Source organism: Micromys minutus (genome assembly GCF_963924665.1).
Source record: "Micromys minutus genome assembly, chromosome: 17".
In the NCBI taxonomy this organism is placed as follows: Eukaryota; Metazoa; Chordata; class Mammalia; order Rodentia; family Muridae; genus Micromys; species Micromys minutus.
Genome location: NC_137952.1, coordinates 6,693,393 through 6,710,918, shown reverse-complemented (window position 1 = coordinate 6,710,918; position 17,526 = coordinate 6,693,393). Strand labels below are relative to the sequence as shown.

Sequence of the window (17,526 nt, the reverse complement as noted above, 5' to 3'; positions counted from 1 at the left end):
ATAGGAAGAAATGCAAGGTCAAATAGAGGAACGGGAATTGAAGAAAAATCATTCAGAAGTTTCCTCACCCAGGGATCCACCACATATGTAGCCAACAAATGCTAGCACTATGGCTGATGCCAAGAAGTACTTACTGGCAGAAACCAGATAGAGATGCCCCCTCAGGGACTATGTTAGAGTCATATAGATACAGCTGAGCATGTTTAAATCTTACCATAGGACTGAATCGGGAACCCTAATGAGGATGTTAAGGAAAAGACTGAAGGAGCTTAAAGGGATTGCAACCTCTAGGATAAAACAACATTATAAACCAACCAAACGTTCCAAAACTCTCATGGACTTAAACAACAACCTTTGTGCACACATTGAGAGATATATTCATCTAGTTGCACTTGTAGGTGAAGATACTAGGGAGGGCATGTTTTAGCAATGTAGGGGGAATGCCAAGGCAATGGGGTGGAGAGGGTCATTAGGAGGGGGTGAACCTTTCTGAAAGCAAATGGATGGGGTGGGTAGATTGGAGCTAGGTGGAGAAAAGAGATAACATCTCAAATTTAAATATAGAGTATCTAATAAAAAATAAAAAATAAATAAAAAGAGGGAAATTTAAAAAACTAAATCATAACACACAGTGTTAATAAAATAAAATAAAGTAAATATTATTAAAACACAAAAGCCTAGTATCTTACATGGCTTTTCTACTTTTTAAAAAAGCTAATTTAAGGAATGAAATGTTCTGTTTATGCCCATATGAATATACTTATACTTTAGTGATATAACTGTACTCTAATCCCAGATAGAAAAGCTTATGGGAGCATCATGCATATAATCAGCATTTCATGAAATTATAGTTATTAGGCTTTGAATAAAATCATGCTTCAGTCTAGGGCTGGAGGTCAATGGTATAGCATGTCTCCACCATGTTCAGGGACCAGATTGGCAGTTCAGATTAATAAACACAAATGCACAATTAAAGTAACTATGTTTATAGGAAAGTGCAGCTTGGTCTCTGTGTACAGCGGAATGTGTATACTTATTAGAAAAATAAAATGTATAAAATTTACAAGTATTTTGGTAGTGAATTAATAATGCTGTTAATAAGAGATAGATCAAATAAAAATCAGGAACATACTGAACAATGTCTTAAGTTACAGAAAAATGTGAACCCAAGATAGCAACCCTTATAAAACGTGAAGTAAACCGTTCAAGTAATGAAGTTACCACTATCAATGGCTCAATTTGAAAATCTCAAATTAATGGCTCGATCTAACCTAAAGTAGCTGGAAAAGAAACAACAATCTAAATTCAAAGTAACCCTGTGGAATGAAAGGCAAATTGGAGCAGAAGTAAATGAAGTAGGAAATTGGCAATGTAAGAAGTTTTATCACAGAAACAAAAAGCCGATTCATTGAAAATATTTAGAAAATTTAAAGGAAAAACGATGTAAACAATCAACACACACAAAAAGGAAGTTCAATTGACAAAAATTCAAAATCAAAGAAAGAGATCACTTTTAAGTGTCCAAAATACTAGTATTGAGAAAATAATGAATACGTTAATAAATTAAATATTTAGAAAATACAGACAAAGTTATAAAAACTCTAAACTTAGCAGACTGATTAAAAATAAAGAGAAGCACGCTAGAGAAGTAGCTCAGTACTCAAGAGCATATAAGACTCTTGCAGAAGACCACACACACACACACTCACACACACACCCAGAAACACATACATGCATTTAAAATAAATGATAATTCTTAGTGTCTATGCCCCAAATGCAAGGATGCCCAGATTCATAATGGAAAATTTAGTAAAACTCAAATAATACATTAAACCCCACATAAAATAGTTGTAGACTTCAATACCCTACTCTCACTAATGGACAGGTCATTGAAACAAAAGATAGAGACATGATAAAACTAACAGAAGTTATGAACCAAATGGATTTAACAGAAAACTACAGAGCATTTGACCCAAATACAAAATAGTAAACCCCTTTCTCAGCACTGAACAAAACCTTCTCTAATATTTATCATATAATTAGACAGAACACAAGCCTCAACAGATACAAGAAGTTTGAAATAATCCTTTGCAATCACACTAATATCAGGGACAGGCCAAGATTGCTTTTCATGTAATATAGTACTTGAATTGCTAGCTAGAAAAATGATTCAACAAAAACAGATCAAGGTGATTCAAGTTGGAAAGTAAAAAGTCAAGGTATCACTATTGTCATTATTTGAGTATGCCTAGATGAGGAAGTGGCAAGATTTTGGAGATGTGACCTTGTTGGAAGTAGGTGTGTCACTGTGGGTATGAGCTCAACCTAGCTATCTGACAGCAAGACTTCTGTCTGCCTTCATATGAAATGTAAAACTCTCAGCCTGTGTGGATGCTGCCATGCTCCCATCTTGATCATAATGTACTGAACCTCTGAACCTATAAGCCAGTCCCAATTAAATGAGTGTATTATAAGATTTGCCTTGACCATGATGTCTGTTCACAATAGTAGAACCCTACCTAAGACAACTATTCACAGATGATATGATATGATTGTGTGTGTGTGTGTGTGTGCGTGTGTGTGTGTGTGTGTGTAAGCCCCAAATTCTACAACAGAACTGCTAAACCTGATAAACAACTTAAAATGGTTGGATCCAAAATTAACTCAAAGTAATCAGTAGCCCTCTTTTATATAAATGATAAATAGACCAAGAGAGAAATTAGAAAAAACAAAACCCATCACAAAAGCTACAAAAAATATCTTGGTCTAACCAAGCAAAAGAAAAACCTATATGGCAAGAACTTTAAATCCCTGGAGAAAGAAATCATAGAAAACCTTAAAACATGGAAAGATCTCTCACACACATTGATGGGTAGAGTTAACAGAGTAAAAATGACCATTTTACCAAATTCAATGCAATTACCATTAAAATTACAACACATTTTGCAGGTATAAAAGAGCAATTCCCTACTTTATATGGAAGAAGAAAAACAGCAATAACACACAGAATAGCCGAAAGTATTCTGAGAAAAAACAAAAAAAGAACTTCTTGAGGAATCATTAGCCCTGACTTTAAGGTATACTATAGAGCAATATTGATCAAAACTTCATGGTATTGGTACAGAAACAAACAGGTTTATCAGTGCAGAAGAATCAAGGATAAAGAAATTAACCCACACTCAAAGATAAGTGTTTTATGATAAAGAATTCAAACTCATGCACTTGGGGAAAAAAAAATCATCAGATGGTGATGGTCTAACCAGTTTTCCTCATGTAGAACAATGCAAATTGGGCCATAATTATCACCCTGAAAAATGTTCATGTCCAAGTGGAGTTCAGGCAATGGAGATTCAAAAGGGCATGCATGATATATACTCAATGATAAGTGGATATTAGCCAAACAACAGAAAATATACAAAAGTTAATCCAGAAAGAAGACCTAAGGGAGGATGCTTAAATTCCACTTAGAAGGGATAGCAGAATAGTCATGGAAGGCAGAGGAAGAGAGAATAGTCATGGAAGAGGGAAAGGGTGAATAGTGGTGTTGGGTAAAGTGTGGGAACAGAAGAAGGGAGGCTCAGAGGGCCAGATGCATCAATGGAAATATGCAGTTGTGAGAGAAAAGAGGTGGGAAATCTCTAGGAAGTCCCAGAGACCAGGGTTGATTTTATGGAATTTGAGTTGTGTGTGTGTGTGTGTGTGTGTTGCATTTTTACTCATTTTAAAAACTATAATTTGTTTTTCTTGTTTGTTTTCTAAAGAGAGAAAGAAATGTTATCGAGTTGGTGCGTAGGGAGGTAGAAGCACCAAGATAATGTGTGTGTGTGTGTATGTGTGTGTGTGTGTGTGTGTGTGTGTGTGTGTGTATGGGGGATTATGACCAGAATATGCTGGTTAAATTTTTCAATAAAAAGTAAATTCAAATAAGAACCTGTTTTTGCCTGGTTATTCTTAGCAGTCAAAGTTGGGCAAAAGAGTCAATAAAATTCTTTCTCAGAGTTCTGTTACTCACACTTCTGTTATCTGTGATTCAGTTTTTGTAACTCTTCCAGTTTTAAAAAATAGACACACTTTTTCTCATTTTATTGACATAATTGCAAAGTGAGCTTTCTGTTAGAGATTAACTTTTCTTAGAACAGCCATGGCTTGTTGTCACCTACAGCTCTATGACAGATACGTGGTCTTGAGAAATGGGCAATCTCCTACAGATGAGCAATTTGAGACCCAGAATACAATCACATCACCATATTCTGGAGATTCTTCTTCCCTCCCAGTGTCTTGAAATGTGTGGTTTTACAGAGAAGGCTGAGAGATGTGTAGGAAACACTGGGAAATTCTCTTTCTTGTTTAAACATTTTTACTTCTCAATTGTGGCAAAGTTAGTGATTTGAGTAAAGATTTTCCCACCTTCCTCACTGATTTCTTTTATCTTAAGGGACTAAGTGAATTGTTGGAAAGCTAACAACAGAGGAACAGAATTGTAAAAATAATCTCTTTTACTTTCTCTGGATTTTCTTTTTGGGTTTTACTTGCTTTTCACAGCATATGTATTCCTTTTAATCTTGTTCAGTGTGACAAATTTACTTAAGCCAAGTCTTCAATTTTCCTTTATTACACATGTGGAAAGACTTGTTTTATTTTTCTCATTATATTTTAATATGATGCTACTTTGTAGTTAAACTGACCTAAAGATCTAGTTAGAATAATTAAAGTAGGACAATATAAAAATATATGCTTTTTCCAATTTGTCTTTCTTAACATGGTATTTTTATTAAGTTTTCAAATGATTTCAAAGTGGAATGGTAATGTAAGTATGTTTCAGAGTCTTCTCTTATAAGAACAATATCAAAGAACTCAGGCTTTGGATGCTTTGCAAGCTAAGACTGACTCCCCAGTATGCATCATAGAAGAAAAGTCAATAGGATTTTTTCAACGTCGGTTCCACATTTAAAATATGTAAAGAATTGTTTGGATAGTCCATCATAAAATCATGAACTAAAATACCACTTACCTGGATCCCTGATGAACCAAAAGTCTCTACAGTGAGCAAGTGCCACCTGAATAGCTTAACTAGTAGCTTTGAAGAAGGAAGGATGGCGACTATTTACTTCTGCAGAGAATGGGGCTGACATACTGCTTCTCAATTCACTCCTGTCTCTGCTCTCCAAAGGTCAGCATCCATTCGTTCAGAGTATTTAACTTGAGTTGTGTCTTCAGACCTGAAGATGAACTTCATAGCCAACCCTCTGTAACATTCCTCAAGGGTAGACCTACCACATTCATTTCAGATATCTTAGAGACTCCCCATTCACAAAAGTGAGGATAACATAGAAGTGACCCGTTTTTTATTTCCTATGCATTTAATATTCCACCCTTGGACTATTCATCTAGCCTTTCTGGTAGCTGAGAACTAGTTTTTTTTTTTTTCCCCAAATCCAACATCAACAGGAGAAATGTTCATTTCATCTCCTTTCTTCAAACATATTCTATTTGTAGAACATGGTTGCCCCGAGAATTCATCAAAGCCATGTATGAATCTCTCTTTCCAACAGGCCATTGTAAACCTTTGTACTGATGACATTGGTACTCTAACCTTAGACCAGTCATTGAAATATCTAGTGTAGCACTCTACCCTAGGCATCCTTAAAAAGTACAGAATCAGAAATTTAAAAAAATCCACTCCATCAACAACAAAATTAAGAGCCAAGAATTAAACAATTTAATAGAGATGTACTTTTCTCATTGAGAGAAAAATTTCTGACACTCAAATACCTATTAGTATTAGATCTAAGAAGTCCGATAGGACAGGACACTTGTGTATTCATTATATTTGTCTAAATATTCTGTTTACCTGTGCCATATTAGCATTTCTTAATTTATCATTGATGAAGTTTGGCTTTCACATCCCCTTTATTAGACATAAATAATGCTTATCACAAAGACAAACTGTCAAAATCTCACCCCAATTTATTTTAGAGAGCCAGTGGGATATTTGTCTAACTTACAGAACAGCAGGTGAGAGATTATGGTCCTGATGATTGGCATCCTCAGAGTCGGGGTTGTAATGTCTGTATTCAGCTTAGATGAACACTCTTTCACGGCCTTATAGATACAGGCCTCCTCCTCAGTGCTGTTTAGCCTTTAAGCATCTAGTTCTTCCCTGAAGCCAGTTCTAATTTAGTCACAAGTGCAATAACTGGTGGACAGGAGTGCTTGAATTTTCTGGAGAGTATTTCCTTACCCTCAGGACTTCTGTGAGAAAATCTCAATGGTCATTAAGTCCAGCTGTAGTGATCTTATGCAAATGAACCTGGCTAAATTCTTATAGCAGTTTGGCTTAGAAAATAGTCCTGTAAAACTGAGTATCATCATAACTTTTCTGGGAACTGCTTTAAAATTCATGTATCCACATCCTGGGACCAAGAAATCACCTATCTGAAACTCTTCAATGAATATATAGTACAGAGACTGCTCTGTCTCATTGCTTCAGCATAGGCACAAATTCGAGGAAATACAAAGTATGGCGCAGAGACTGAAGCAAAGGTCATCCAGAGACTGCCCCACCTGGGGATTCATCCCATATTCAGCCAAAGATATTGCTGATGCCAAGAAGTATATGCTGACAGGAGCCTGATATAGCTGTCTCCTGAGAGGCTCTGCCAGAGCCTGACAAATAGAGCCAGATGCTCACAGCCAACCACTGAACTGAGAACAAGGTCCCTGATGGAGAAGTGAGAGAAAGGACTGAAGGAGCCCAATGGATTCGCAACCACATAAGAACAAGTATATTAACCAATAAGAGCTCCTAAGGTCTAAACCACATCCAAAGAGTACACATGGACAGACCTATGACTTCAGCTGCATATGTTGCAGAGCATGTTCTTGTTGGGCATCAATAGGAGGAGAAGCCCTAGATCTTGCCAAGACTTGGTGCCCGAGGACAGGTGATTGTCAGGGCAGGGAGGCAGGAATGAGTGGGTGGGTGGGTAGTAGAGAACCCTAATAGAAGTAGAGAAGGGAGGATGGGATAGGAGGTTTATGGAGGGTAAACCGGGAGAGGAGATAACATTTGAAAGGTAAATAAAAAAGTCCAATAAATAAAAAGATTAAAAAAAAATAAGAACTGTGGAGAGCAGGTGTGGCGGCAGTCCCAAGACGATGCTTGGGACACCAGCACTAGCACCTGACTCCCCCCACCCCCCAGATTAGCCACTCCCACCGCTTGAGCTGCACAGACCAGGCTAATAGGACTGCGCTTGGGGGAAGAGAGAAATAGAAACTGAAAGGGAAACAGAAAGAGAAACAGAGAAAGAGAGACAGAAAGGGGACAGAAAGATTTTCACTGGCATGCTGTAAGGTTCCTGAATAAACTCCCTTGAGAAGAACGCTGAGTAGTCACTCCTTTTCTGCTGGTCGGAGACGGTGGCGACAAAGAACCGTTCCTATGGCATTATTAACAATACCCCCCCTTTGTTGCTACATCATTTGTGTACGAACTTGATCATTTGAAGTCTATTTTTGTGCTACCATAATGCAGAAGTCACTAATTTTCTTATAATATCCATTTTTCTTTTCTTCTAGAGCAATATAACACACATTGCTACTTGACCAATATGCTTGAAATGGATACAAACGATCTTCTGCATTCCTTTGTGTAGCTAAATGTAGCCATGTGCTCCTCTTTCCTATAGAAGAACACAGATTTCATGAAGAAGACACAATTTCCAGGGACCTATTATAAGACAAGAAAAAAAAAAAAAAATATATATATATATATATATATATATATTTGGTTTGTGGATTTTTGTTGTTGTTTGATTTGGTTTGGTGATCTCTTTTTTGCTCGTTTGTTTTTGTATTTTCTTAATTTCATTTCTTACTTTTGCTGAGAGTCCAAAAAAGGAAATGTCAACCTGTAATAGAAACTGCTGAACAAAATATGAGTCTTACTTTGAACACAATTGAATCTTCTCTTGGTGACTATAGACTGTTCATTACTATTCATGAAATACATATGTTATGTGTAAATAAATGAACCAGCTGTCATAATGAAATATTAACACCAGCTAATAAGACACTGATTAATGTTCAGATGATTGCACAGACATTGATATTCTAACTCTATTGGAATCTGCTCTTCTAATATTACCTATATTGCATTTGATTTGGAAAAAAAAACATTTTCTCTTAATCATTCAAAATTTCTCCTCCTTTCCCTCATCCAGAACTGTTTAGGACTTCTTGTCATCTTCATTGTCAGTTTTTTCAGCCTTTGTTTGCACCATCATTCTTAGGACAGGAGCCAATGGGCAAACTTTTCATCTAAATTATTTTGCTGTGTAGGCATTTATTTTGGCAATCTACCAAAAGAATAAGAAAGTCTAGATTTCCAAATCACTCAGAAAAATGCCTTAATCATGGAACAAATATTGTATAACAATAAATTCATCTTTATGTAGCGTAAACATTATTAAGGAAATATGTTTATAATTCTATAAGTTTCTTTTGCTGACACAGTTTGTTAGAAAAATGTAAAGGGATGTATTGAAAAGTGTTGCTAAGCATATTTATGTTTACATATGTCTTTGTATTGATAGACATGTGTAGAGAGAGGCACAAATATACTGTGTTCTTTGACATTGATTATCTGTATCTAAGAAAACTAGCCACAGCATATTTCAGTGACCCAATCCTTGTCATATATGCATACATAATCAATGATTTCTATTTTATAAGTAGTGTCTAAGTCAGTGTTTTATTCTACTTTCCTATTCCTGTTGAGGCTAAATTCAAAATTTGATGACCACATTTCACTTACATCTAATTTAGAAGTCTCGCACAGTTTATTTTTTAATCTATTTTTTTCATATGATAGATATTTTCTTTCATTGATTGTAGCATGGTTATAGTCAGTCTACTGAGTCAGTGATTGTCAAGCACTCAGGAATTTGTCACTCTGCTTAAGGGTGCCCTTCTCAATCAGAACAGGGACATGACAAAGGAAAGCATTATGCCTCATTAAGTGATATTACAGACACCGCTGTGCTTCAATCTGTAATTGAAAATAATTTCAAAATTACACAAAAATGCCATCCTGTGAATTTTCCAACACCTTCAAATTTAGACTGGGTTTAAGCATTTCATTATAGAGATAATCCATCCAGCCAGAAAGACAGTCTCTCTCCATTCTTAGAGTGGAGCAGAAATGTTAGTGAGAAAGCAGGAACGGAAAAAAAAAGTAGTGACTCTTGAAACTCTACTTAGGAATCAGAACTCGGGAAGAATTTTGCTGTACAAAGTGATGTCTGTGGCTGCAACACCATTACACCAGGGGCCTTGTTGTTCATATTAGAGTTAGCACAGTACATTTATATTCATATTTCCCTTTTATTTCTGAAGGTGTGTGTGTGTGTGTGTGTGTGTGTGTGTGTGTGTGTGTGTTTATGTGTTCCCAGGTGAGTGTGAATCCCATCCAGGACACAGCAGGAATTTTAGATAATCCCTGCAAAATTACATTATAGGTATGGTAGAAGGAAAACTAGAGCCTCTGAGTTTCTAAATTTGTAGAGGTCTATAGAAGGAGATGAAGGCAATTTTCAAATTCAGGAAATCCCAGGACAGAAAGATGACTCCACCATGCAGGAGTAATATGGAGTCTAGAATAACCCTTTGCCAGTTTGCAAATCTACATTTCAACTTTTTTATTCATGAGCTGTGTTAGCTTGCACAGGTTATCTTACTTCTCAAACAACTTATTGTGTAATTTATAAAATGAGAATAAGAACTGTAATTGTTGTAGCAAGCAACTATGAAAATATAGCGAGTTAGTGCAACTGGAGTGCTGAGTGCAATGGATCCTATGTCAAAGGGGCTCAATAGAAAGTACAGTTAGTGTGGGATTTCTCATTATTCTATCACTCAGTGAATATCCTCATATCCTCTTACCTCAGTAGATAGAACACATACTTGCTCCATTTTCACCTTCTAATTGTTTCTTTAAAAATCCTTTTGTATTTTCATGTCATGTTAAAACTTCTATGTTTACATGTTTTTAGAATTTTGTAGAAAAAACACCAATTGGGACAAGATCTATAAAACAAAACCGAGGGTCATTAGGGTCATGTGGAGGGATGGTGTTGCCATTCCAGAGTCAAAAACTGTGACCCCGAATTGTTCCCGTCTGAAAGATCTACAGGGTCAAAAATGGAGAAGAGCCTGAGGGAAAGGAGGTCCAGTGACAGGCGCAAATTGGGATCCAGCTCAAGGGGAAGCTCCAAGGCCTGACACTATTAATGGTGGTGTGCTTACAGACAGCAGCCTAGCATGGCTCCTTTCCAAAGAACCCAACGAGCAGCTGAAAGAGTCAGAGGCAGATATGTATTCCCCACCAATGGACAGAAGTGGCCAAGTTCCCTGTGGTAGAATTAGGGAAAAGCTGGAAGAAGCAGAAGAGTGCAACCCTACAGAAAGAGAAGCTCAATTAGCCTTTACCTCCAAATTGCTCAGACACTGAGCCACCAACCAGGCAGCATACACCAGCGAATATGATTCCCCCAACACATACACACATACACAGCAGAGGACCGTGGGGTCTGCACTCAGTGAGGGAAGATGCATCTAGGCCTCAAGAGATTGGAGATGCCAGGGAGTCAGGAGGTCTTGTGGGGAGGGAGTGGGAGATGGGGGTTAGTGGACATCTTTTTGGAGACAGGGAGGGAGAGGAATGGGATGTGGAACAGTGGGCAGACTAGGAGGGAGAAAAGAAAACTTTTCGGTTGAAAAATAAAGAATTAAAATAAATAAGGAAGAGAGATTTGCTTGATATCAATTCAGGATGAAGTTCAGCTTTTCTAGTAGTAATTGGAGGCTGTATTTAAAAACATTTGTCTAGAAATACTTATATAAAATAACAACAGAAAAGTATGAGATGAAGCACATCTTATTTGTCATTATTTTTCTGGAGAAGTTGAAAACACGTGCTTATATAAACATACCTAAACCTGCATTATCAGATGCTAAGTTGTGTGTAGCCTTCATTTTTAGAGTTTTAGAGTATTCTTTTTGACATCTTATTTATATTAGTTTAAATTAACAAATATAAATTCTGTAATTTTCATACACTATATTCTGATCTCCCTTCCCCTAAATCTTTCATCTTTCTCAATTTCAGGTCCTCTTAATTCCATGTTCTTTCTGTTTAAAATACAAAGAATAACAAAAACAAACAACAAAACAAAAAAGCATACATAAATAGTAACACAAATATAGAAACCCCACAAAATCATAAAAATCAGAACCAAAATATACAAGCAAGAGACTAAGAACAAATATCATTGAATTTTTCTGTTGTTGGCCAATAACTCTTGGGCAGGAGGCCTATTCTGAAGGGTTATTAGTACACCCAATGGGACACCACTAGAGAAAATTCTTTCTTTCATAGGATAGATATTAACTACAGATCACTTCTTGGTTATAAGAATGGGCCCATGTCCACTTCCTTATCTCAGTGTTGGGACTTATCTGGTTTGCACCTGATTTGGAAACAGAGTGATACAATGTTATCAATGCTGTCCCTGAAGTTATTTATCCAAGTTGGCCTGGGCCTCAGACAAGCCTTGTGTTTCAGCGTTTTTTTGGATGCTAGGATTACAAGCCACACAATTCTCTAAGGAAAGAAAGCTAACAATATTAGCAAATTAAATTCTATAAAAATTTTGACAATTCTTAAGTGTAAACCAGTTATTGTACTTTATAAACTGTTTGAAGTGAGAATATCAGAATTGACTCACCAAATAATGCTAGGCAAGAGAATAGAAAATAAAAACAAAATTATACACAGAAAAGTAGTTTGTAGTAATAAAATGATTCCACTTAGGAGAAACTATTTAGGAATAATCAGAATTAAACAGGGATATGAGCCAAAAGAATTACAGACATGCTTTTACAAGCCCAGACACAGAGGATGTCATCTAGGAGTCAACTAATGGCAACCGTTCCTAGCACTATACACATTTGACTCCATTACTCTGAGCTCAAGAACTCCCTTAAGTTTTACTGGACAACTGTTTGACATAAAAAATAAAGCAAAAGGAAGGGATGAATGGCTTTTAGTAAGACACATATGCTCTCCATCCAAGAGACCTGGCAAAATAAATTGGCTTGTATTTTAGTTTTAAATATGATGTACTCTCTTACTGTCTTAATTGAATTGGGTTCTTTGCTGATTAATAAATTGTGGTCAAAGTATTGAGACTCCCTGATTTGATCAAGCTCTGGAACTGGCTGTAAATCTTCACAGCTCTCTAGTTTATGATGGGAATACAGAAATCCAGGGAGGATGCATGAAGAGTATTCTTATTTCTCTATTATTGGTAGTATGCGTAGTAAATTTAGGAGATGATTAGAGAAGAGCAGATGACTGTCTCTCTTTGAGATTTTATGTGTGTGTGTCTGTATGTGTATGTGTGTGTATATGTGTGTATGTGTGTATGTGTGTGTATGTGTGTGTATATGTATATGTATGTGTGTATGCCTGTGTATGTGTGTGTATGTGTGTGTATATGTATATGTATGTGTTTGTGTATGTGTGTGTATGTGTGTATATGTGTGTGTATGTGTGTGTATATGTATATGTATGTGTTTGTGTATGTGTGTGTATGTGTGTGTATGTGTGTATGTGTGTGTCTGTGAGTGTGTATGTGTGTGTATATGTGTGTGTATATGTATGTGTATGTGTGTATGTGTGTTTGTGTGTGTATGTGTGTGTATGTGTGCGTATGTGTGTGTATGTGTGTGTGTATATGTATATGTATGTGTGTATGTGTGTGTGTACGTGTGTGTGTATGTGTGTGTTTATGTGTGTGTATATGTGTGTGTGTTTGTTTGTATGTGTGTTTGTATGCAGTGGCAAGTGTGGCATGAAGATATTCCATTGTCTGATGGGATTAGCAAGGCAAGTGACAAATACTTATTTAAAGAGAAAAATGGTATTCCAAAATATGACATTAAAGTCAAAAGTGATTAAAATTTTCATATTGCAGGAGTGTTTTAAAGAATTTGTTTGATCTTATACATGTTTATCAGCAAAGGCTTCACAATAAGTCAGAACCACAGAGTTACAGCACTCTGGCACTCATTTCCAAAGGAGCTACAGATCTTCCTAACACACATATGGAGGAACAGAGACCTTCAGAACGTTCAAGTGGTGGAGGGCTACTGTAGAAAATGCATTAGAACCACTGAATTCCTCACCCTCTCATGGAGATTCTCACTGGAAATTAGCCTATTAAAAGCTTTCAATATTCTTGTGGTGAAGGAATGGGCTTAATCTGCCACACCTAAACTTATTTCCCCACATAATGCATTCGAAAAGTATCAATGACAGTCTGCAGGAGGGTCCCAGGCTCTCCACTGAGGTCTCTAAGCTTTGCCTTAGAGTAATAACCTGCAAGAAGTCTTCAGAAATAGTCGGCTACTAAAGGAAGTGCAGGCAGCTAATGATGACAGTGTGCCGGCTACATTGTCAGTGTTTTCCACCCCATCTAGACAGTAATTCTGAGCATGTGTTTATCACCTTCATGTTGCATATTACATAGACAGAGACATGACTTAAATGGAGGGAGGTTACTTAAAATCTGTGGGAAGCCACTGCATTTGCAATTACAAGATGACACCCAGCCCAAAGGGAGGTTGGGCAGTTTTGAGATAAACAACCTAAGTGTGCATGCACATATGCCTGTTTTGCTGACTCATGCTGACTCATTCTCTAGTCCCGAGTATGCTAATTAGGGCACACAGAATGCACCAATCAGGTAGCAACACAGTCCTCCTAAGCATATATAAGGAGGGTTGGTTCCTGGGCTAGGGGTCTTTCCCAACTGCAATCAAACCCACAATAAATGCCTGTAGAAGGATCCTGTTGTGGCTCGCCTTCCTTGCAGTGAGATAGGCAATCACTACAAAAATCAAGGAGGATGACTCTGACATGAATACACTGCTTAATGATAAGGTCATCTCTCAGATTCTGTGATAGCTGATTATTAAACAAATGCACAAGCTCAAAGAAAGGATACTTCAATGGTGCCTTGAGTCTAGGTAATTTCTATTATATAAAATACACTTAATTCTTTCCTTCTCTTCTAATCAAGTTTTGTTCATCTTAGTTTAAATCGTGATACTTTGAAGTCATGGATCTGCGTGTGTTGTGTTTAATTTACCAAATGAATATATGATCAATTGTATCTCCATAAACCATCCTTTTGCTTAATGAGGCATAGATGTTTAAATTGATTTGTATGAGCTTCAATTTTCTTAAAAGAAAAAGATGTGGCCACACAACCATTACTGATAAAAAAAAAATATCTACATAGCACTGGGATAGTGATTGAGAAATTCTTAATTTATTTTCAATTTTTTCTTTGTTACTGATCATCAACACTGATAAACGCTTCAAGCGGGTGGACAGAAGCATTATGCTTGTATAAGAGGTAAAATTTCTCAAGCAAGCACTAAAGAGTCTTGTATCAATTCCTGAGATAATGTCTTACACCATTTTCAGCTGGTCCTTCCATTCCTCAGCATTTTGCTGTGTTCCTTTGGCATGACACACTTCCTTTTACTTACCATTATTATTATTCTAAACTGCAATACCAACTACTACAGAAGTTCTGTGTGTCTGAACGCTGACTGCCCTCATGCCATGTGTACTCATAAAACGGATTGTCAGGTAGAGACCTGTATCATCATAATAAAGACTTCAGTTGTGAAACAATAGAAACTTCATTGAAACACTACAGCTAAGGCCACTTATTTATGTGTTTCCCTTCACAGCAGAGAACATGGTTATACTAAGATGTGGTTGATATCAAGAATTAACAGAGGATTATGTTTGATAACATGCCTTGAAACCAAATATATTCGATCACTAGAGTATAATAAGTATAAATGGACAGTGGCATTGGCTGTATATTTGTTATTTTAAAATTTCTACAGGGACTCAAAATGCTCAAGGAGTATAATACCCCAGAGAAATGTGACATGGGGAAGTCTGAAACAATTGAAAATATAGATGTGATTCCCTGCTGAGGTTCTAAGTCCTGTGTGTGTGTATGTGTGTGTGTGTGAGAGAGAGTGTGTGTGTGTGTGAGTGCGTGTGTATGAGTGTGTGTGAGTATGTGTGTGTGTGTGTGGGTGCATGTGAGTCTGTGTGTGTGCTCCAGTGTCTATTTTGTGCCAATATTACTATTTTTGTCACTACAGCTCTCTCATAAAATAAGGTATGGTGATACCTGTCTCTTTGTTCTGTTATCTCAGGATTGCTCTGGGAATTTACAGTCCTCTGTGCTTTCAAGTTAACTTTAGTATTTTTCTACAAGCGTGAAAAATATCAGTGGAAATTTTGATAAGGGTATTATCAACTCTATAAGAGTTTTGGGTAATTTTACTTTTTTATAATTATTTTTCCAATTTGTGATCACAGGGTGCCTTTCACATTTTAGTGCCTTTTTCTTTTTGGTCATCTTAAAATTTACCTTTTATAAATCTATTGTTTTCTTGGCACGGCTTATTCCAAAGTATATTTTGAAGGTATTGTGAAAAAGAATTATTTTCTGGATATTTGTAATTTTGAAAAGAAATATTATTGTATCTGTGAGTTTAGTTTTTCACACAGTTATTTTTCTGGAAGTATATCAGTTCTATTATTTTCACGGTTGAGTGTGCAGGCTTTCCCACCTTTAAGATCATATGGTCTGGGAATAATCTGGTGTACTCCATTGTGACTTGTAACCTTCTTCATTGTTTATTTACACGTTGTCTTCATCTAAACAGATACTTTCATAGAAACATCCAAGCTGGCATCTCACCAATCAAGCTCAAGCAGTCACTCAAGGATTTTCAGATTTAATCACAAAATCAGCACCCATGAGGTGTAAATGAGGTGTAAGAGCTAAGTGCTTAAGTGCTCTCTCTGTCTCTGTCTCTCTCTGTGTCTTTCTCTCTGTCTCTGTCTCTCTGTCCCTGTCTCTCTCTGTGTCTCTGTCTGTCTGTCTGTCTGTCTCTCTCTCTCTCTCTCTCTGTAGAGCATTTTGCAATACACCAGTGAGATATATATATATATATATATATATATATATATATATATATATATATATATATATATATATATATATATAGGCTCTTTTCAGTTCATTGCATGAAGGAGTTACACTAGTCCAAGTTAAAAGCAGACCCCAAATGATTACATTATACAAGCAATGAGGTTTTTAAACTTGTGACAAGGGACAGAAAGGAAATTCTACTCATTGAAAGGAAATCCTCCCTTAAGCTTCAGAGAGCCACAAGCACTTAAATCCCATGAATCTTTAGCTGATCGTCCTTAGCCAGTCCAGTCTCTATCTTGCACTGGTCACCCTACAGCTGAATTACGTCTCCATATTCTGGATGCTCAGTTACGGTACCATTGTAGTCATATTTCTTCTTAAACGTCCTTACTAGTTTCTTTTTATCATAATCGTCAGCGGTCCTGTGGGTCTTCCTGCCGTTTCTCTGCTGAATTCTTATTGGGTATAATCCACAGTGCGAGCAGGAAGCAGGTCATCACCCTTACTTGCATCAGCAAAGGAGTTGGAAGAGTGGAGGTTCTGGATTGTGGTGGAAATGGCCTCCGGAAGGCTGCAGAAGGCTGGCAGGGGAAGGGGAAGCGAGGGGGCTTGAGGGGGAGGCAGCTGAGTCCTCAGCGGCTGCTCAGTGACTGGGGCCGATGTGTCATTTATAGTATAATATGTTCCCATTGGACGCACCAATCTGGTTCATGTTTGCTTGTGTGCATACTCGTGCATTTTGGGGAACTCTTTGCTTGTGGAGGAATGTGAACATCTGTATATGCACGTGAAACCTTGAGAGCAAACTCAGATGTTCTTACTCGGGTGTCATCATCGTTCGAGCTTTTACTTCTTTGTATTTTCTAGACAGTGTTTGCCGCTCTGGAGCTTTTTCGGTGCCTATACCAGCAGAAGTCCTGTATATTTTTTGTCTCTGCCTCCTCAGCACTGGGATTACAGTTCCGCACTTACTTTTATGTAAGCTCAAGGTTTGGAAATCAGCCTTTTGCTTGCTAAGCAAGACATCTAACCACTGTGCAATCTCCTCAGTTCTATCTATGTTTTGGGGGAAAAAAAAGTATTACATCATTACTAAAACCCAGATTGACATTAGGTTAAGAATTGAAACAAAGAACATAGGGATTCATGCCAGAGCAAACTGTGTCTGAGACCATTGCCCGTCCTCTGCATCTAAGGGTTTATGGCACTGAGATGCAATGGATATTCAGAGAAAAAGGAAGATGTGAAAAACAGTAGGGTAATGCTTTCAAGCACACTGCCAGTTCAATTTGTGTGGACCATCACTTTTGCAAAGTAACATAGATTTTTAAGCTATAATCTAATGATGGAAGATTGGATTCAAGAACATAAAATTGAAAATAATAACCAGTTTCAGATCTGATCTTCCTGACCAAGAATCCTTCAT

The 17,526-nt window shown here is 37.0% G+C and overlaps 1 pseudogene across 1 annotated transcript; it reads right to left on the bottom strand.

Annotated features, from left to right (window-relative positions):
* Nucleotides 1–16,344: 16,344 nt before the first annotated feature.
* Nucleotides 16,345–16,790, bottom strand: LOC308431883 (eukaryotic translation initiation factor 1-like; annotated as a pseudogene). The gene has a single exon. The product of its transcript is annotated as a eukaryotic translation initiation factor 1-like (transcript).
* Between the last annotated feature and the right edge of the window lie 736 nt (nucleotides 16,791–17,526).